Raw genomic sequence first — 22866 nt, forward strand, 5'->3', positions numbered from 1 at the left:
TAGAGAACTTCACTCAGGTATGAAATCTTTCAAAACACTCGGGAAGACAAAGGCCTGTGTCATACGGCCTACAGCAGTAGCTGATCCGTTTCCACACTACTTTTCCTGCAGATTTCCCTTGTTCCTAACAGACCTAACATATTCAAGCTGTGTTTGTTTACTTTTCTGTTGGTGGCAATTTCTCAGGAAAATGACATGCTGTGACTCTGTTTGCACTTGCAATTTCAGATGCTGAATGTATGTCTTTATTTAGTCCTGCTCCTCCTTTTTGAACCAATTGCTTTGCTAATTTACAGATAAAATCTGATAATGCAGGCTTTTTTGATATTGTGAAGAATGTTGGCATTCATAACAGTCCCCATAAAAATATAGAAGAAAATCTTTCTCCACAATTTTACAGTCTTTCACTGAAAGGGATACCAACTCATGAGCTGCTCTCCTCTGTCAACACATATTCTGGACAAGTTGTAGTCCAGTGCAATGTCTGGCTGTACTGCCTCAACATATAAACTCTTGGATGTTACACTGACATGCGAAGCAGTCATGTTGTGAAACTTCCCGGCAGATTAAAACTGTGTGTCGGACCGAGACTCGAAGTCGGGACCTTTGCCTTTCGCGGGCAAATGCTCTACCAACTGAGCTACCCAAACACAACTCACTCCATGTCCTCATAGCTTTACTTCTGCCAGTACCTCGTCTCCTACCTTCCACATTTAAAAGAAGCTCTCCTGCGAATCTTGCGTAACTAGCATTCCTGAAAGAATGGATATTGCGGAGTCATCGCATAGCCACAGCCTGGGTAGATGTTTCCAGAATGAGATTTTCATTCTGCAGTGGAGTGTGCGCTGATAAGCAACTTTCTGGCAGATTAAAACTGTCTGCGGGATCGACTCTCGAACTCAGGACCTTTGCCTTTCATGTCCAAGTGCTCTAACAACTGAGCTACTGAAGTACGACTCACGCCTTGTCCTCAAAGCTTTACTTCTGCCAGTACCTCGTCTCCTACCTTCCAAACATTACAGAAGCTCTCCTGCAAACCTTGCAGAACTAGCACTCCTGAAAGAAAGTATATTGCGGTAACATGGCTTAGCCACAGCCTGGGGGATGTTTCCATAATGAGATTTTCACTCTGCAGTGGAGTGTGCAGTGATATGAAACTTCCTGGCAGATTGAAACAGTGTGCGGGATCGACTCTCGAACTCAGGATCTTTGCCTTTCACGTCCAAGTGCTCTACCAACTGAGCTACCGAAGTACGACTCACACCTCATCCTCAAAGCTTTACTTCTGCCAGTACCTCGTCTCCTACCTTCCAAACATTACACAAGCTCTCCTGCAAACCTTGCAGAACTAGCACTCCTGAAAGTAAGGATATTGCGGAAACATGGCTTAGCCGCAGCCTGGGGGATGTTTCCAGAATGAGATTTTCACTCTGCAACGGAGTGTGCGCTGATATGAAACTTCCTGGCAGATTAAAACTATGTGTCGGACCGAGACTCGAACTCGGGACCTTGGCCTTTCGCGGGCAAGTGCTTTACCAACCTAGCTACCCAAGCACGACTCACGCCCCGTCCTCACACCTTTACTTCTGCCAGCACCTCGTCTCCTACTTTCCAAACTTTACAGAAACTCTCTTGCGAAACTTGCACAGCTAGCACTCCTGAAAGAAAGGATATTGCGGAGACATGGCTTATCCACAGCCTAGGGGTTGTTTCCAGAATGAGATTTTCTCTCTGCAGCAGAGTGTGCGCTGATATGAAACTTTCTGGCAGATTAAAACTGTGTGCCGGACTGAGACTCGAACTCGGGACCTTTGCCTCTCCCGGGCAAGTGCTTTACCAACTGAGATACCCAAGCACGACTCACGCCACGTCTTCACAGCTTTACTTCTGCCAGTACCTCGTCTCCTACCTTCCAAACTTTACAGAAGCTCTCCTGCGAACCTTGCTGAAATAGCACTCCTGAAAGAAAGGATATTGCGGAAACATGGCTTAGCCACAGCCTGGGGGATGTGTCCAGAATGAGATTTTCACTCTGCAGCGGAGTGTGCGCTGATATGAAATTTTCTGGCAGATTAAAACTGTGTGCCGGACCGAGACTCGAACACGGGACCTTTGCCTTTTGCGGGCAAGTGCTTTACCAACTGAGATACCCAAGTTCGACTCACGCCTCGCCCTCACAGCTTTACTTCTGCCAGTACCTCATCTCCTACCTTCCAAACTTTACAGAAACTCTCCTGCGAACCATGCACAACTAGCACTCCTGAAATAAATGATATTGCGGAGACATGGCTTAGCTACAGCCTGAGAATGAGATTTTCACTCTGCAGCGGAGTGCGCGCTGATATGAAACTTCCTGGCAGATTAAAACTGTGTGCCGGACCAAGACTCGAACTTCGGAACTTTGCCTTTCGCTGGCAAGTGTTCTACTAACTGAGCTACCCAAGCACCACTCACGCCACGTCCTCTCAGCTTTACGTCTGCCAGTACCTCGTCTCCTACCTTCCAAACTTTACAGCTTTCCTGCGAACCTTGCACAACTAGCACTCCTGAACGAAATGATATTGTGGAGAGATGGGTTAGCCACAGTCTGGGTGATGTTTCCAGAATGAGATTTTCACTCTGCAGCGGAGTGTGCGCTGATATGAAACTTCCTGGCAGATTAAAACTGTGTGCCGGACCAAGACTTGAACTTTGGAACTTTTCCTTTCGCTGGCAAGTGCTCTAGCAACTGAGCTACCCAAGTACGACTCACGCCACGTCCTCACAGCTTTACTTCTGCCAGTACCTCTTCTCCTACCTTCCAAACTTAAAATAACCTCTCCTGCAAAACTTGCAGAACTAGCACTCCTGAAAGAAAGGATATTGCGGAGACATGGCTTATCCACAGCCTAGGGGTTGTTTCCAGAATGAGATTTTCTCTCTGCAGCAGAGTGTGCGCTGATATGAAACTTTCTGGCAGATTAAAACTGTGTGCCGGACTGAGACTCGAACTCGGGACCTTTGCCTCTCCCGGGCAAGTGCTTTACCAACTGAGATACCCAAGCACGACTCACGCCACGTCTTCACAGCTTTACTTCTGCCAGTACCTCGTCTCCTACCTTCCAAACTTTACAGAAGCTCTCCTGCGAACCTTGCTGAAATAGCACTCCTGAAAGAAAGGATATTGCGGAAACATGGCTTAGCCACAGCCTGGGGGATGTGTCCAGAATGAGATTTTCACTCTGCAGCGGAGTGTGCGCTGATATGAAATTTTCTGGCAGATTAAAACTGTGTGCCGGACCGAGACTCGAACACGGGACCTTTGCCTTTTGCGGGCAAGTGCTTTACCAACTGAGATACCCAAGTTCGACTCACGCCTCGCCCTCACAGCTTTACTTCTGCCAGTACCTCATCTCCTACCTTCCAAACTTTACAGAAACTCTCCTGCGAACCATGCACAACTAGCACTCCTGAAATAAATGATATTGCGGAGACATGGCTTAGCTACAGCCTGAGAATGAGATTTTCACTCTGCAGCGGAGTGCGCGCTGATATGAAACTTCCTGGCAGATTAAAACTGTGTGCCGGACCAAGACTCGAACTTCGGAACTTTGCCTTTCGCTGGCAAGTGTTCTACTAACTGAGCTACCCAAGCACCACTCACGCCACGTCCTCTCAGCTTTACGTCTGCCAGTACCTCGTCTCCTACCTTCCAAACTTTACAGCTTTCCTGCGAACCTTGCACAACTAGCACTCCTGAACGAAATGATATTGTGGAGAGATGGGTTAGCCACAGTCTGGGTGATGTTTCCAGAATGAGATTTTCACTCTGCAGCGGAGTGTGCGCTGATATGAAACTTCCTGGCAGATTAAAACTGTGTGCCGGACCAAGACTCGAACTTTGGAACTTTTCCTTTCGCTGGCAAGTGCTCTAGCAACTGAGCTACCCAAGTACGACTCACGCCACGTCCTCACAGCTTTACTTCTGCCAGTACCTCTTCTCCTACCTTCCAAACTTAAAATAACCTCTCCTGCAAAACTTGCAGAACTAGCACTCCTGAAAGAAAGGATATTGCGGAGACATGGCTTATCCACAGCCTAGGGGTTGTTTCCAGAATGAGATTTTCTCTCTGCAGCAGAGTGTGCGCTGATATGAAACTTTCTGGCAGATTAAACCTGAGTGCCGGACTGAGACTCGAACTCGGGACCTTTGCCTCTCCTGGGCAAGTGCTTTACCAACTGAGATACCCAAGCACGACTCACGCCTCGTCCTCACAGCTTTACTTCTGCCAGTACCTCGTCTCCTACCTTCCAAACATTACAAAGCTCTCCTGCGAAACTTGCACAACTAGCATTCCTGAAAGAAAGGATATTGCGGAGACATGGCTTAGCCACAGCCTGGAGGATGTTTCCAGAATGAGATTTTCACTCTGCAGCGGAGTGTGCGCTGATATGAAACTTCCCGGTAGATTAAAACTGTGTGTAATATCCTTTCTTTCAGGAGTGCTAGTTCTGCAAGGTTCGCAGGAGAGCTTCTGCAAAGTTTGGAAGGTAGGAGACGAGTTACTAGCAGAAGTAAAGCTGTGAGGACGGTGCGTAAGTTGTGCATGGGTAGCTCCGTTTGTGGAGCACTTGTCCGCGAAAGGCAAAGGGCCTGATTTCATGTCTCGGTCTGGCACACAGTTTTAATCTGCCAGGAAGTTTCATATCATCGCACACTCTGCTGCAGAGTGAAAATCTCATTCCAGTCATGTTATGCTGTGTTGACAACATGCGTACATCACATTTGTTGTTCCATTTCAAGCAGAAAAGGTGTCCTTTGCAACACAATGTCATTTCTCCTTTCTTTAGTTTTTGATTTATTAGGTTTCTAGGCAGACCTATTCTGTTCTCCAACATAGTTCCAATTCCCAATGTATTTCTTTCCTACAGTTCTTCAAGGACTGCAGGAGTTGTATAAAATCTGTCCATGTATTCCACATGTCCTTTTCCCAAGTAAGAGGAACATAGCATCAGCAGCAGGGATTTGACAGAATTGTTAACATTTCCTTTTCCTCCAATATAAACTTCAGCATTGCACATGTAACATGTTTGAACATCACATACTACATACAGTTTTATGCCATATTTCTCTGGTTTGTGCGTCACATAAACATGGAATCCAGTTCTACCTCAAAAAGGACATACTTATTCATCCAAAGTCAAATTTTGTGATGGATAAAAGACTTTTCTGCATCTTTCTGTGAAAAAGTCCCAAACAAGACCTATTTTTATGCAGAGGTTCATGACTTGGTTTTTATTGATGTATCTATAACGCATTATTGTTCACATGCAGAATCCTGAATATGGCAAAAAATCTGCCTTGTGACATTAGCTGAGAAGCAAATGGTCAAGCAAGCACAGGATCTGCAGACTAATAATCCCTAAGTTTAGGTTTCTTTACAATACACATATGCAAAACGATTGCAAATAGTTGATATACTTCATGTATCCTCACAGCTCTCCATTTCTTCCATAAAGATTTTAGTTTGATTTTGTTCTGATGGTGAAGTTCAGAAATAGCATCAGTAGCATATATATTTGTCTCTAAGTAATCTGCTCGTCTCCCATGCCAGTGGGCCCAGGTTTGATTCCCAGATGGATTGAAGGTTTTCTCCGCTTGGGGGTTGGGTGTTGTGTTGTTCTCATCATCATTCCATCCTCATTACCAGCCCACAAGTTGCCCAATGTTGTGTCAACTGAAATAAGACTTGCACTTGGTGGCCGAACTACCCCAGACATGGCCTCCCAGCCAGCGACGCCATACGCGCATTTCATTTTTTTTGTCTCCAACTTTATGTTTAGAAACATGCTGTGATTAAAAAATTGTGACAGTCTAGTTCTGTTGATAATCTATTGACAGGAACCTGAATTCCACCCATTTCTTCAAACAGAGGTAATTCAGGGAGTGCATCAAAATGACATCATTCATTATGAAGGGCAGGCTGTTGAACTGAATGGCAAACCTGACTAATAGACACTTGTGCATTAGTTTCTTCATACTTACTACCATTGTTTCTATCAGCAGCATATGTTTCGCAGTCCAGCTCACGTGAGTCATCATTGTCTTCTGTAAAATCGCCAATGTCTTTCAAAAGATCGTCAATTCAGAGCCATTGTTCAAGAGTTCTTCAATCTCTAAGTTTGACAAGTGACATCTATTAGACATATTCACTAATTATATGTTTTTACACATGGGAAGGATGCACACAATAGCACAACATGGCAGCCGACATAGAACAAAAAGGCCTTCAACAATATTTCTAGCGCACTTGCAGTTCACATAACACTGGTACCATTCACGAGAGACTGGCACGTACTAGCCATCAACAATGCATTTACAACAAGCTAAACAATTAGTCTCGCTGCTTACAAATGTAAAACTTGCATTTAAATCACAAATATATAAGTCAGAAGTGAAGAACATATGACATACGTCTCTTGGATTTTATGGTTAAAAATGTAGTGAATGTATGTAGTACATCCACCAGCTACAATGTGTTAATTGTGTAATGGAAACATTAAAATACTAGCTCATTTTTCTGAGTAGAACCTGTTATCTATGTCACAGTTTCGTTTGGTGTAGAATTACCCACATAAAATGCCATTTTAGGCTTCACAAAATATTGTGTATTTCATTCTGTGATCTTACTAAGACCTCACTATATGAGCAACTGAGTTCTACTAGGTAGCTAAACTGTAATCATAGTAATAGGATTCTTATTGCATGGCTGGAGTCTCTTCATCATAACAGAAAGCGGAAGGTCACAATAACAATTTACAAGGGGATCACAAAATATGTAGTCACATAGAGTTGAGTATTGTGTCCACTCCTGTTTTTAACTAACATAAAAGACTTTAAGGGTAATTTAAAGTATTGTTTAAAACTATGCTGTATACTGATGACTTGACCATACTAATCAAGGGTTCAAGTAACTTATATAACATAAAACACAGATTATAACTGAACAGGCCTGCATGTAGTTTACAGCAAACAATTTAAGTCTCAGGAGAAAAAAATTCTGAGGACGACTGCATCAAATGTTGCTACTGAATGATTATTTTTACAGTGTGTACAGGAGTGAGGATTGCTTTTAATCTCATTAAATTTTGGTTTTAAAAGAGGTCTCTTTGTTTTATGATGGGATTTACAGAATGTAATATATTGTAGGAGATAATGAAAGGAATTTCTGAATTATCTGAGCTATGAATGAACAACTCAGTCATAGAGCACATCAAATAATTTATTAAGCATCAAAACACTTGTGAGGAGCACAGATACATATACACTCAATGCACACTGAGAAACCATGAATACATCTCAGAGAAGTTTGTACGCAGTCATTTCACTGGAGCTGATCAATTAGTCAATATTGTCGTCATCACACAAGCTCCCTCCATTAATAAGTTGTAAAGACTACAGCTTGGTGAACCATGATTTATTTTCAAAGAATATTCATAAGAATTTATTTTATTTACTATTGATTCATCAAGAGATTTAAAATTATAATCCAAAAGCACCCTCTAAACATCAAAGTTACAATTTATTCAGAGGCAGAAGAAACAAGTTTTGACTGTATGAGCTTTCGGGCAGAGAACCTTGCTGCTGCCTTTTGACATGGCTGTAGTTATGCCCACTCACAACAGCCTCTGAAAGACTGCACTGGTGCAAATCTGCAACACACAAGATAACTTTAAACTAAGAGTTTTAACAATTTACACAAGCACACGAACTATACACCCATTAACCGCCCCCCCCCCCCTCCCCCGTAGGAGGGATAGAAATGGTACAAAACACTAACAATTAAAATATTAACCTTGCCACCGAAAGTGCAACTTGATTTTAACTTCCAAGAAAAGTCTTGCGGTGAAAGGGTGGCAACTTTATATACTAAAATGATCATTTAAATAGAAGCCCATGAAATGCAATCTTATATAAAATTCTACAAGGTTGGTCAAACAATAGTTAAGATGCTCTACAGTACACAGATACCACCTTCCTTCACAGGAAGGCACACTGATCTCCCGTCTCATGGTGTCACAGCTCGCACCGGCCAGACTGATGTCGTGGGTTGACTCCTGTTGGTCTCTTGTTGACCGCGAAGTCACTACCCCTCGCTATATGCCGCAGCCCACTGGACTCACGTGGCGACCACACATGCACTGATGCTCAAGATGGACAAGTCATCTTGTGTCTCAGTGTGCGACTGACCAACCGATTGATCCTACCGCCAAATGACAATTGCCTGAGCAAACTCGAGCAGACTGGCAACCTAACACGCAGACTCAGATGCAGGAACTTAGCCCCGGCCGGGCGACCATTCGCTGAGTTCTCTTACTGGCAGAGTGGAAAGACTCTCATTTTGCCGGCTTTAAAGGTTGATCTGAATGACAGACATACTAGCACTCTGAATGACAGACAGACAGACACTAACTGCCTAACAAATGCAGATGAGAGACAGACTAGCAAGCTGGGGATGAGAGACAGACCCAGACTGACCGACTGGTGAGCTCATTGCACCCCTTAAATGCATGTGAAGACTCAACCTTTGCCCTTTCCCACCAGAGGGACACAGCAAAGCCGCGATTGCCACATTGGTGCCACCGCCAGAAACGGAGGGTGACTGCTTCACACTACGTGCTGCGGCATGCTCTTCAAAACAGCAGTTTTTACCACTGCTCACTTGGATCGATGGCATGTTGTACTTCATCTGACTTCTGTCCTTCCTGAAAACTTTGGGGGAGGTGATTAACTCATGCTTGTAGCAGGCCACCTGGCTGGAGACATAGCTGACCCATTTCTCGAAAGAGGTGGAAATAACAGGAGTCATAGTGAGCACCTGGTCATAAGTTGGCACAGAGGGAGACAGTGCTGTTAGAGTTTCAGAGAGCAAAGCCATCTCAGCCCCCTCCTTTACTGTGCACACGATAACCTGGTGCATCAGGAGTCTCTAGAAATTAGCGTTTTATTTGTCTGCCAGTGTGAGTGAGTAGTGGTGTAGGAGTTGGTGGGGCAGGGGTGTCTGCATCTCCTGATGAGGCTGCCACTTGAGATGAAGTGGAGAGGGGTGTAGCCACAGGGACATTTGGCGCAGGTGTCAGCACAGCTGGGGTGCATGGTAGTTCATCTTGGGTAGGAGTAATGAAGGTCAGTTTGAGTCTTTCTATTGGTACTGTCTCAGTGCCTCCTTGCTTGCAGATGATGAAAGTGTTAGGTTTCCTCAAGAGCACTTTTTATGGATCAGAGTATGGGGGAGTGAAAATTGACTGAACTGTGTTGTGGTACAGCCAGGCATGTTGATGTGTGTAGTTCTTTGAAGACGAACTGATCATGTTGACCGTGGCGTAGTGGGTTGTGTGGCCAGAGATGACTGACATGTTGCTCCAGTTTTAGAAGAAAGTTCACCTCATTCCCAAGTATTTGTGCTGGAGAAGTTGTTCAATAAGAACTAATTGTGATGGAGTTCAGGACAAATCCACTTTTAATTCTCTTTTAATGCTGTCTGGAGGCCAAGCAGCACCCCGTATCAATCCATGACTCTTTGTGGCGCATGAGTGACTGATGCATGTGTTAAACCTTGCCATTGCTAGCAGGGTGACAGCTTGTGGTACAAATGTGATGGGTACCACACAAGTTGAGTAGGTTGTTGAATAGCGATGCTTGAAATTGTTGGTCACAGTCACTTGTGATATGAAGAAGAATCCAATGATGAGAAAACCATATGTTGATCAGTTCTGATTTCCATTATTTTATCATGGTGATCATTTCTCCCTATGTAGGTTGGTGTCAACAAAAAATTTTTGCATTTGGAGAAGAAAGTTGTTGACTGGAATTTTGTGAGAAGATTCTGTCACAACAAGAAATGCCTTTGTTTTAATGATGTCCAGCCCAAATCCTGTATCATTTCAGCGACAGTCTCTCTCATATTTTGAGATAATACAAAATGTGCTCCCTTCTTTGAATTTTTTTGATGTATTCTGTCAATCCTATCTGGTAGCAATATTCTAAAGGAGGATGGACAAGTGTAGTGTAGGCAGTCTGCTTAGTAGATATGTTACACTTTCTAAGTGTCCTGCCAACAAAACACAGTCTTTTGTTAGCCTTCCCCACAACATTTTCTGTGTGTTACTTTCAATTTAAGTTGTTTGTAACTGTAATTCCTAGGTATTTAGTTGAATTTACTGGAGTTAATCAATTAGTTGATATTGTGGTCACCACAAAATTAATGAATAAAACATATCAATGAAAATAATCAATTTTTGAAAATGTAATTGGATACATTGCAAGATTCTGATAGTGAAGTTCTCATGTGTGGCAAAGCAAGCTCCGAGATCATGGTATTTGCCATAAATATATCATTTTTTAAAAGTATTAATGATAGCAGATAGATTGTCTGTTATCTATGGATGTGAGTGGGCATGAAATTATTCTTTTGGTTACAGCCGTTTCTCTCTGAGAAAATATCTTTTTAGAAAAAACAACAATATTAAAAGTGGATAGATTCTCATTCTCTGTAAATATGACCCATTGATTGGGGATAGGCACAACAAAAAGACTGTTACAAATGTAGCTGTCGGCCAAAGCCATCTTCAGCAAAGAAAATATACACAAATTCCCACAGGCAAGCACATCTCAAGCACAATCAGCTGTCACCATTGGCAACTCTAACTGGAATTCCAACACGGAGTTTCCACTGTTTGTTATAAGAAACCATTATCCTGTCTCTTACAAGCATAATAGGAAATACACACTTTAATATGGCCAACAGATAATTCCACAACATTAATTAGTCTAAATTTTGTCTGACTCAGTGGATTATTGTAATGAATAGCTGGATAAGTATGTTATAACTTCATAACATTTACAGTAACTATGTAAGGTAATATCACTAGTCATTTGCAGTAAGCAGTTGCATCATATTAACACGTGGAAAGTGAACTGTTGGGGTAGCAGCTTTCTATTTGGGAGAAAATATGTACATAGCGTATTAACATAAAACATTGAAAATAACTGTGTGTGTGTCATCATCCTCATCCTCATCACCACCACCACCACCACCACCAATACCAGCAACAGCTGAAACAACAATGAAAACAGCCATTTGACATTAACTGCTGGATAAGAACTTCCTGTATCCATCAGTTGTTATAGTTGTGATGTTCAGTACAAAAACTGGTTTGGTGCAGTTGTGTACTCCAACGTGCTCTGTGTAAATTTCTACAACCAATATCCACTTGAACCTGCATACTGTGGGCATACTGTAGGAGGCATGGAGTATCAAAATTAGATCCAAAGTATTACCCCTACAGACAAGAATATTATAATCTTATTGGTTAAATGCTGAAGCATTCATAATAATGTGCCAAAGTTTGAAACACTCCTCAAAAGCAGTGCAGCTCACATCATGTTAGGCACAGAAAGCTGGTTAAAGTCTGAAACTGATAGCACTTAGATTTGAAAATTTAAGTGTATAGCAAATAGATAGTGTAGTGGGAAATGGAGGTGGTGTATTTATCAAAGTAGACAAAGGAACTCCAATCATCCCAGATAGTAATTGCAGCTGCATGCAAGAATCTTTGGGCAAGAGTCAGAATCAATGGTGCACAAAAGCATATGATCAGATCCTTTGGTCAACCATCACACTAACCTCCAAATGTAACTGAAAACTTTAGAGAAAAACTAAATTCCCTAGTATGTGAGTTCCCAATCATACTGTCATCAGACAAGACTTTAATAATCCAAAATCAATAGAGAAAATTACAGTTTGCCCTGCAAACTTCCTTGGACAGATAGCTTGGAAGCCCACTCATGATGGAAATATATTGTACTGAATGTAATGGCAACAAATTGACCTGACCTCTTTGAGGATATCCACTTTGAAATTGGCATTGGTGACTATGAGGCAGTTGTAGCAACAACAATTACTAAAGTACAAAGGGCAACTATCACAGTGACGATATCATGTAACAAGGGCCTCCCGCCGGGTAGACCGCTCGCCTGGTGCAAGTCTTTCGATTGGACACCACTTCGGCGACTTGCGCATCGATGGGGATGAAATGATGATGATTATGACAACACAACACCCAGTCCCTGAGTGGAGAAAATCTCCGAGCCAGCCGGGCCCTTAGGATTGACGATCTGTCGTGCTGACCACTCAGATACTGGGGGCGGACAGTTATCACAATGAAAGGGTTGTTATGTTTTCTTTAGGCAGTAATGTCATATATCAATAAGGAACTCAAAACATTTAGCTCTGGGGAGGAGCATGTAGAAGAACTGTGACTGAGGTTTAAGAGAGCAGTTGACCATGCACTTGATAAATATATACCTGATAGAACAATTCATGATGGAAAGAGCTTTCCATTGCATACAGTCACTGGAAAAAGACTTAGGCGGAAAACAAAGTGTAGAGCTATAAATAGAGTGAAGCTGAATGAAATACATTTGGCCATCAAGGAGACAATGCATGAAGCTTTCAAGAACTATGGTAGCATATTACCATCAAAGGATATCTCATAAAACATCATTGACAGGACTGACTGTGGACCTTTGGTATAGAGCCGAGTGGAGGGTCTGAATCAGAGGCTGAGACGGTTCTGCAACCATGTGGGCTGCAGATTCTTTGACTTGCGCCATATGTTGGTGGGGTTTCAGGTTCCACTGGATAGGTCAGGAGTCCACTACATGCAGCAGGCAGCTACATGGGTAGCAGGGGTTGTGTGGCATGGACTGGGTGGTTTTTTAGGTTAGATGGCCTCGGGCAAGTACAGAAAGGGCATCAGCCTCAAAGGGTGCGGGGCAAAGTCAGGACATGCGGGGACCAAGCAGCAATCGGTACTGTAATTGTAAACTGTTGAAGCTGCATTGGTAAAGTACTGGAACAATTATTATGGGTGGAGTTACACTCAACAACCGAGCTAGGTTAACAATTGGCTCCTTTTACCGACCTCCCGACTCAGCAGTATTAGTGGCAGAACAACTGAGAGAAAATTTGGAATACATTTCACATAAATTTTCTTAGCATGTTATAGTCTTAGGTGGAGATTTCAATTTTCCAGATACAGACTCGGACACTCAGACGTTTAGGACGGGTGGAATGGACAGAGCATCGAGTGACATTATACTGAGTGCACTATCCGAAAATTACCTCGAGCAATTAAACAGAGAACCGACTCGTGGAGATAACATCTTGGACCTACTGATAACAAACAGACCCGAACTTTTCGACTCTGTAAGTGCAGAACAGGGAATCAGTGATCATAAGGTCATTGCAGCATCCCTGAATATGGAAGTTAATAGGAATATAAAAAAAGAGAGGAAGGCTTATCTGTTTAGCAAGAGTAATAGAAGGCAGATTTCAGACTACCTAACAGGTCAAAACGAAAATTTCTGTTCCGACACTGACAATGTTGAGTGTTTATGGAAAAAGATCAAGGCAATCGTAAAATGCATTTTAGACAGGTACGTGCCGAGTAAAACTGTGAGGGATGGGAAAAACCAACTGTGGTTCAACAACAAAGTCAGGAAACTACTGCGACAGCAAAGAGAGCTTCACTCCAAGTTTAAATGCAGCCAAAACCTCTCAGACAAACAGAAGCTAAACAATGTCAAAGTTAGCATAAGGAGGGCTTGCATGAAGCGTTCAGTGAATTCGAAAGTAAAATTCTATGTACCGACTTGACAGAAAATCCTAAGAAGTTCTGGTCTTACGTTAAATCAGTAAGTGGCTCGAAACAGCACATCCAGACAATCTGGGATGATGATGGCATTGAAACAGAGGATGACATGCGTAAAGCTGAAATACTAAACACCTTTTTCCAAAGCTGTTTCACAGAGGAAGACCTCACTGCAGTTCCTTCTGTAAATCCTCACACAAACAAAAAAATGGCTGACATCAAAATAAGTGTCCAAGGAATGGAAAAGCAACTGGAATCACTGAACAGAGGAAAGTCCACTGGACCTGACGGGATACCAATTCGATTCTACACGGAGTACGCGAAAGAACTTGCCCCCCTTCAAACAGCCAGGTACCGCAAGTATCTAGAGGAACGGAAGGTTCCAAATGATTGGAAAAGAGCACAGGTAGTCCCAGTCTTCAAGAAGGGTCATTGAGCAGATGCGTAAAACTATATACCTATATCTCTGACGTCAATCTGTTGTAGAATTTTAGAACATGTTTTTTGCTCGAGTATCATGTTGTTTTTGGAAACCCAGAATCTACTCTGTAGGAATCAATATGGATTCTGGAAACAGCAATCGTGTGAGACACAACTTGCTTTATTTGTTCATGAGACCCAGAAAATATTAGATACAGGCTCCCAGGTAGATGCTATTTTCCTTGACTTCTGGAAGGCGTTTGATACAGTTCTGCACTGTCCCCTGATAAACAAAGTAAGAACCTACGGAATATCAGACCAGCTGTGTGGCTGGATTGAAGAGTTTTTAGCAAATAGAACACAGAATATTGTTATCAATGGAGAGACATCTACAGACGTTAAAATAACCTCTGGCATGCCACAGGGGAGTGTTATGGGACCATTGCTTTTCACAATATATATAAATGACCTAGTAGATAGTGTCGGAAGTTCCATGCGGCTTTTCATGGATGATGCTGTAGTATACAGAGAAGTTGCAGCATTAGAAAATTGTAGCGAAATGCAGGAAGATCTGCAGCAGATAGGCACTTGGTGCAGGGAGTGGCAACTAACCCTTAACATAGACAGATGTAATGTATTGCGAATACATAGAAAGAAGGATCCTCTATTGTATTATTATATGATAGCAGAACAAACACTGGTAACAGTTACTTCTGTAAAATATCTGGGAGTATGCTTGCGGAATGATTTGAAGTGGAATGATCATATTAAATTAATTGTTGTTAAGGCGGGTACCAGGTTGAGATTCATTGGGAGAGTCCTTAGAAAATGTAGTCAATCAACAAAGGAGGTGGCTTACAAAACACTCGTTTGACCTATACTTGAGTATTGCTCATCAGTGTGGGATCTGTATCAGATCAGGTTGACGGAGGAGATAGAGAAGATCCAAAGAAGAGCAGCGCGTTTCGTCAAAGGGTTATTTGGTAACTGTGATAGCGTTACGGAGATGTTTAGCAAACTCAAGAGGCAGACTCTGCAAGAGAGGCACTCTGCATCGTGGTGTAGCTTGCTGTCCTGGTTTCGAGATGGTGCGTTTCTGGATGAGGTATCGAATATATTGCTTCCCCCTACTTATACCTCCCGAGGAGATCACGAATGTAAAATTAGAGAGATTCGAGTGTGCATGGAAGCTTTCAGACAGTCGTTCTTCCCGCGAACCATACGTGACTGGAACAGAAAAGGGAGGTAATGACAGTGGCACGTAAAGTGTCCTCTGCCACACACCGTTGGGTGGCTTGCGGAGAATAAATGTAGATGTAGAATTATATGTAAATGCGTAGACACTCGTGAATGAGACTGAAACTAAAATTGAAGGCAGCATAGAGAAAGCAGAAATGTTCCTTTACAAAGAAAAGTACTGGTGTATAACCTCAATTTAATTCTCACACCATTGTAAAGATGAGTGATATAAAAATTGGTGTTAGTGGTGTTGAGAAACATTTGTAATCATTAAAACTGAACATAGTTCTAGGGTCTGGTCAAATCCCTATCAGATTTAATACCATATTTGTAGATGAGTAAGCCTCTCTTTTAACTATAATCTACCATAGATCCCTCAATCAAAAAATGTCCCCCAGTAGCGGGAAGAAACCATAGGTATCACCCACCTGCAAGAATGGTGGCAGAAGTGATTCACAAAATTACCATCCACTATCCTTGATGTCCATTTGTTGTAGAATCTTAGAACATATTCTGAGCTCATGCGCAGTGAGTAATCTTGAACAAAATGACCTCCCTCAGTGCCAAGCAGTATGGATTTTGAAAACATTGATCATGTAAAACCCAACTCGCACTTTTATCACGTGACATCCTGAAAGACAAGGATCAAGGCAGTCAGGTAGATGCAGTATTTCTTGATTTCTGAAAAGAATTTGAGCCAATACCACATCTACATGTATTACTGAAAGTACAGTCATATGGGTTATCAAACAAAATTTGTGAATATATTGAGGATTTCTTGGTAGAGAGTGCACAGCATGGATGGAGAGTCATCAATAAATATAGAAAAGATGTGTACTGGTTCACTTGCTGTTCATCTTGTATAATAACAACTTTGCAGACAGTATTAATAGCAATGTCTTGTCATATTGTAGAAAATGCAGTTAACTATAATGAAAAACTGTTTGAAGAAGGCTGCGTAGATTTTCAGTCAGAGTTTGATAACATTTCAAAGAGATACAGAGATTGGCAACTCGCTTTAAATATTCAGAAATGTAAAATTCTGCACTTAAGGAAAAGTCTGTAGTATCCCAGTGTATGACTGCAATAACAGTATGACAGTTGAAATCAGTCTACTTATTCAAATACCAGAGTGTAACAATTTGCAGGAATACGAAATGCAATAATCACATAAGCTCAGTTGTAGATAAAAAGAATGGCAGACTTAAGTTGATTGCTAGAATATTATGGCAATGCAGTCTGTCTTCAAGAGAGACTGTTTAGAAAACAGTCATGTGATTTATAATGGAATAGGGCTCAAGTGTGTGGGGCCCATACCAAAAAGGACTAACAGGGGATATTAAACATATACAGGGGAGGGAATCATAAATGTTCACAGTTTTGCTTGACCCATGGGAGAGTGACACAGAGATAATGAAGAAACTGAAGCAACAGATACTTGACGACATATGCAAACTATCCTAAGTAAGCCTTCTTAGTACATTTGAAGAACCAGAATTTAATAATGAATATAGCAATATACCACAACTTCCCTACATATTTCTCCCACATGGATTGAGAGGATAAAATCAGACTATTTACAGCATGCACAGAGGTATTTACATAATCATTCTTCCTGCACTCTATATGTGAATAGAATGAGACAAAGCCCTAGTACGTGGAGCAAAGGGAATTATGGATGTGGTTGTAAATTTAGATGTAGACTGCAATGTAATCAAGCCTAATACATATGATAAACACTCTGATACTGCTGGGTATTGATATTTGCATTTTTGTCATAAGAAGCTCATCAAAAACTTCATAGACCAAATTCCATATTTCATGCATTGCTGTTTATATTTTATATGATTAAGATAATTTTGAAGTTTTAACATGAAGACATGTAAATCTATTTTGCACTATGCTTTATTAAATAATTTCTTTGTCTGTGATGTGATTTAAGCTTTTTGACTGTTCTCTCACATTGGGCAGGAAGAGTTGTGTTAAACAGTTACATTCCTGTTGTCATAGGTATCAGTTAGCTATCTGCCATTGTAAAGAGTGGACATGTTTAAGTGGGATTTGCAGCCCAGGCAAGTGATTGGGTGCTATGGTATCGCTAACCAGATCCAGGATGTGTTTAAAATACAAAAAAATTAAAAATATGAACATTTTTAATATCATAGTTTTTGGTACATCATACATTTACAATCCTGAGAAGTTTCATATTTCTTCATATAGGAAAATCTGATACCAACAATCATATTTCAAAGACAAAGAATCTGTGGCAGATTACAAGATGCAGATGCCTTGGTCTCTCTCTACAATTTTATCCTTCGCCCATCCACCACGCTGCCCTTCATTACCAATTAACTATTCCTCAATGCCTTAGAATGTGTCATATCAATGTATTACTTCTTTTACTCATGTTGTGCCATGAGTTATTTTTCCCTGGTTTAATTTGGTACCTATTCATTACACATCTGATGTGCTCATTTAATATTTAGCATACCTATGTTTCACAACATTTCAAAAACTTCTCATCTTGTCTGAACTGTCTACCATTCACATTTCACTTCCACATAAGACTACATTCTTAGTGAATACTTTGAGAAAAGAATTACCTTATGTTTGACATGAACATATTTCTCTTTCTCAGAAAAGCTTCCATTGCTATTTTAACCCTCGAGCAGGTGCACTGTTTTTTATAACATGACTGGGCATGCAGCAATATTGGTACACATGTCAAGAATAATTGTCTTTATGTTACTAAGGAAAAAATGTATGAGTAATATCACAATTTAACCCCAGTGTAATTAAAAAATGATAAAATGAACTTACATTATTTTAGCTAGATCTCTGTTTAAGAACACAATAATAAAATAAACTTTTGTTATATCAATCTATTGCCCGTTATTAGTGTTATCTCACAGTAATGACCCACCTGAAGCATTAAACAGCACACTTGCTAAAGATCCCACCCAACTGCTTATTTGACTGTTAATTATCTTGTAGACAACTATCTCATTGCGGGTTTGTGATGCAAGCTTGGGATCTTGGTAGTTTTCTTACAAGGATTGTAAATCTTTTCTCACCTAGTTTTCTGATTATTTTATGTTAGTACTGCTTCCTTGGGTGTATGATAACACTATTTATCGCAATGTTAGTTGAAGCAATAATGAAGGAATATACTTGGGTTTGCAATTGTACAACAACAATGGAAAGATACAAGACAAAGTTATTTATGGCTGGCACACTTCATACACTGGTACACCCATTTGAGGGTTAAATCTGATTTTTATATATCCTATTTACTACAGTCATTTTTTGGCCATATAATCTCTCTTATTATTGTGTGTCTTATTTCCTAAAGTTATTCAATCAATATCATCTATTTTAATTAACCTACACTATTAACCTTGTATTACTTTTGTTGAAGTCCATATTGTAACCTCTTCCCAAGAAAACTGTTCGCTTCACTCAATTGTTTCCCCAAGTTATGTGCCATTTCTGAAAGAATTATAGCCTTGAAATTTTTATTTCTTCTCCACAGACTACAAATGCTTTCCCAAATTTCTCCTGGTCTTTTACTGCATACACTATGTACATTTGAGTGACATGAGGACAGACTACCACAATATCTCACTCTCTGCTCCATTACAGCCCCTTCCCCATATCCTTAAACTCGTATAACTGTAGTCTGGTACCTGTTCAGGTTACAGGTAATTTTTGTATTACTTCAGATTGTATATTCACATCAGAATTTTAAGAGTGTCCCACTTAACAAAGTCAAACCCTTTTTCTGAATCTACAAATGCTATAAATTTAGCTTTGCCTTCCTTCATTCTATCCTCTAAGGTAAATCATTGTATCAAAATGTTCCTAAATCTTTCCAAAACCCAAATCAGTCATCCTACTGTTCAGCTACTACCAGTTACTCCATTCTTCTGAGTGTAATCCATGTTAATATTTTGTAGCCATGACTTATTGCTGCATATCTGCTTGATATGGAAGACACAACAAGACCACTCAGGTCCCTTCTTGAATTGGTTACACTAACTGAGAATGGGAATGGTAAATTAGAACATATGGTACCAAAACGTAGTTACCCCTGGTAGTGGCAACAAACCTATTGGAAAACACTGCAATTTCATAGACCATAACCTGTTTTATTTTGCATCTTGTATTTTAATATTATTGTCTTCCTACAAATTCATGCCTTTAATTGTAAACCATTTTGTGTATCAAACAAATTTCTCACCATCATCAGATTTTTTGTGTCCTATTCATTTTTGTGACAGTCTTTTCCTACTTTACATACTTTTTAATTTCATGGTTGCTGATTCCTTACCTCATCTTTGATTAGCATTTCACCATCCTATTCTTCTGATACATGGAAAACTTTATTATGCAATGAATTCCAATTATAACTGTGCTGGTTTATGCAAATTCCAGTGGGTGGGTGGCTGCCTCACTTTAAAGGTAGTGTACAGGTATGCACAACAGCTGATTGGCGTATGTTACATGCTGTAACTATGTTTATTTTTCAGTTGAAAGTGGTAACCAGAATGGTATCTAGTGATCAAAACAAAGCTTATTAAATATTATGGCATTAAAAGCACTGGTACTGCAGAGAGTATTCACTGAGTTACAGAATGCTTGCACTTACTTCATCTGTATTACTAAATGACTAACCTAGTTCACAGTTCATGTACTCAGTCCTTGTTGTAGGATGCCTAGCTAGCAGCTTCCAGGGTAACAAAAGTTCATTTTCAATATTTAATATAATTATTGATCAAATTTAAAATGCTGTCATAATTTACTCATCAAGAGGTATAATCTTATGTTAAGGGTTTAACAAGTGAGACAAGTATTACAATTACAAACTGCATATGGTATATGCCTGTATGCACCATAACTCAGATTACATTCACTAATTATTTGAGAATGAAAGCACTTAGTGACTTTCAACAAACTTTATACATAATTTCAAACATTTACAAAACTTTTTCTTATTGAAACCTCCTGCAAAAGGATGAAAGGATAAAAGTTTATCACTTAGTACATTTTTGCTGTTTGTGCAGTAAAACTGCTGAATCACGCATGACATTTTAATTTATTATGTTTTTACTATTATATTCACAACATACTTTACAGTCGAGTATCCACATATACTACTGAAGGTACCTGCAAAAGTATATTATTTATGAGATAGTTCAGGTGATGGGATGTCATTTATATTGAGATGCATAAAAAATAGATTTGCTTAAAATCTATAGCCAAGTTCCCAGGCTGTACTCATTCAGTGTTTGGTAATAAGAGCACTTGGCAATTTTCAGCAAACTTTAAGTGTAATTTAAAATCTTTTCTAAATTTTCTCTTGCTTATATGCTCAACGTGTATGGTAGACCACAGAATGGGGTAACACCAAATGTAACATCTCCTTAGAGTTAGTACTCGGTCTCATACTCTTGGTAACTAACTTAAATGAGTTGTCAAATATATTAAAAAGTCTGTCAATGCTGTCAACTGTATAATTACTCAGAATGTCTGTTGTTGGTATTGAAGAATGTGAGAGCTAGCACCTTTTCAAGATTTACTCTTGTATCCTCTAATGTGTAAACAATGCTCAAAGTTTATTGCTGTAGCGATCAAGGATGAGGACTATATATAGAAGAAAAGATATTGCAATAAACAATGTTGCATATAAATACAGTACAGTTAATTTACATGTGGTAAATAAATACAGTACAGTTAATTTATATCCTAGTATCAGGCATTGTTGCAAAATATATCAGGCATTGTTGCAAAATCAGTTTGTTGGTTAAAAATTACCCATTGTTGTACCAAGTTCAAAGTGCTATCATTCTTTCTTCCAGCATATGGAGGAAAGTGGACTGAATTATTTAGATTTTTATGTGGCAGGAGAGCAACCTATTTACAAATATGAATTCGTGTTGAAGATTATTCGTACTTGGTTCCTACTAGATGCCCTCAGTGTGTGTCAAGGAAAATGAAAACACTCACTATCCATCAGTATCCCTCATTCACAGTATGCCAAAACTTCAGGGTCTAAATTATATGGATGGTAGGTCCTAAATTCAGTATTTTGTGGATAAGAAAACAGTGGTTGACACTGAGTATTTGAAGTGGTAGGGAGTCTTTAATGAGCAGTATGTGTTAGACTCCGTTGGTAGACATTTATGGTTCGTAACATGCAACTCCCTGCCATGTTGTCAATGGAACCAGTACCTAGGAAAACAATAATTAATCATCAGTGCTGTGTCATGAAGAAGTTTACTCTGTTTACAGCTCATGACTGTTTTTTGAAGATGATACATTACCATTTGAAAGTCAGGCATTTCAAGTTTCCAGTGATGTATCTTAAATTACCAAAAACTAATTATGTTCTGCAATAATTAAACTTGAAGCTCATAGTCACTACCACTGGACTTTGACTACATACTTGTGTGACATTACTATCTGACATATCAGCATTAATTAAGTAACTCAACAATTAATAATTTCATGTAATTTACCATTATTTACAATATTGTGCTTATTTGCATAAACAAGGGGATTCACATTTGTGTAAAGATAATAGTTCCACATATTTTTCAAAATTTGTAGGCAGCAACATTTTCTATAAACATAAATTCCATTGGTTCCTATAGTCCCTCAAAAATAATAAATTCCAAACTAGCCAAATTTCAAAGTATTATTTAGTTTCCAAAATAACAGTTTATTCTTATATCTGTCTGAAAGTAGATGGACATCACCCAAAATAGTCAGTCTGCAATTTGAGAGCTAACAAGTAGCACCAATGCTGGATGTTCCCTTGTTGATTCACTCACATTTCTATTATGCACATGTGAAAACACACTCTGGTCACTACAAAACTCATGAACTTTAATTAATTCTGAGTGTCTTCAGAACATCAAATTAATGAGTATTCTGCTTGAACTGTGTTGTGATAAACAAGATATGTGAATAGTTATCATCATCAGAGGGAGCTATTGGTAAACTTAGTAATTCATATGAAGGACTTGTGGTGACTATCGATAGTCCATCAAGCATCTAAGATTGTTGTTGTTGTTGTGGTCTTCAGTCCTGAGACTGGTTTGATGCAGCTCTCCATGCTACTCTATCCTGTGCAAGCTTTTTCATCTCCCAGTACCTACTGCAACCTACATCCTTCTGAATCTGCTTAGTGTATTCATCTCTTGGTCTCCCTCTACGATTTTTACCCTCCACGCTGCCCTCCAATACTAAATTGGTGATCCCTTGATGCCTCAGAACATGTCCTACCAACTGATCCCTTCTTCTGGTCAAGTTGTGCCACAAACTTCTCTTCTCCCCAATCCTATTCAATACTTCCTCATTAGTTATGTGATCTACCCATCTAATCTTCAGCATTCTTCTGTAGCACCACATTTCGAAAGCTTCTATTCTCTTCTTGTCCAAACTATTTATTGTCCATGTTTCACTTCCATACATGGCTACACTCCATACGAATACTTTCAGAAATGACTT

This window comes from Schistocerca serialis, chromosome 9 (assembly GCF_023864345.2).
Source record: "Schistocerca serialis cubense isolate TAMUIC-IGC-003099 chromosome 9, iqSchSeri2.2, whole genome shotgun sequence".
NCBI classification, from domain to species: Eukaryota; Metazoa; Arthropoda; class Insecta; order Orthoptera; family Acrididae; genus Schistocerca; species Schistocerca serialis.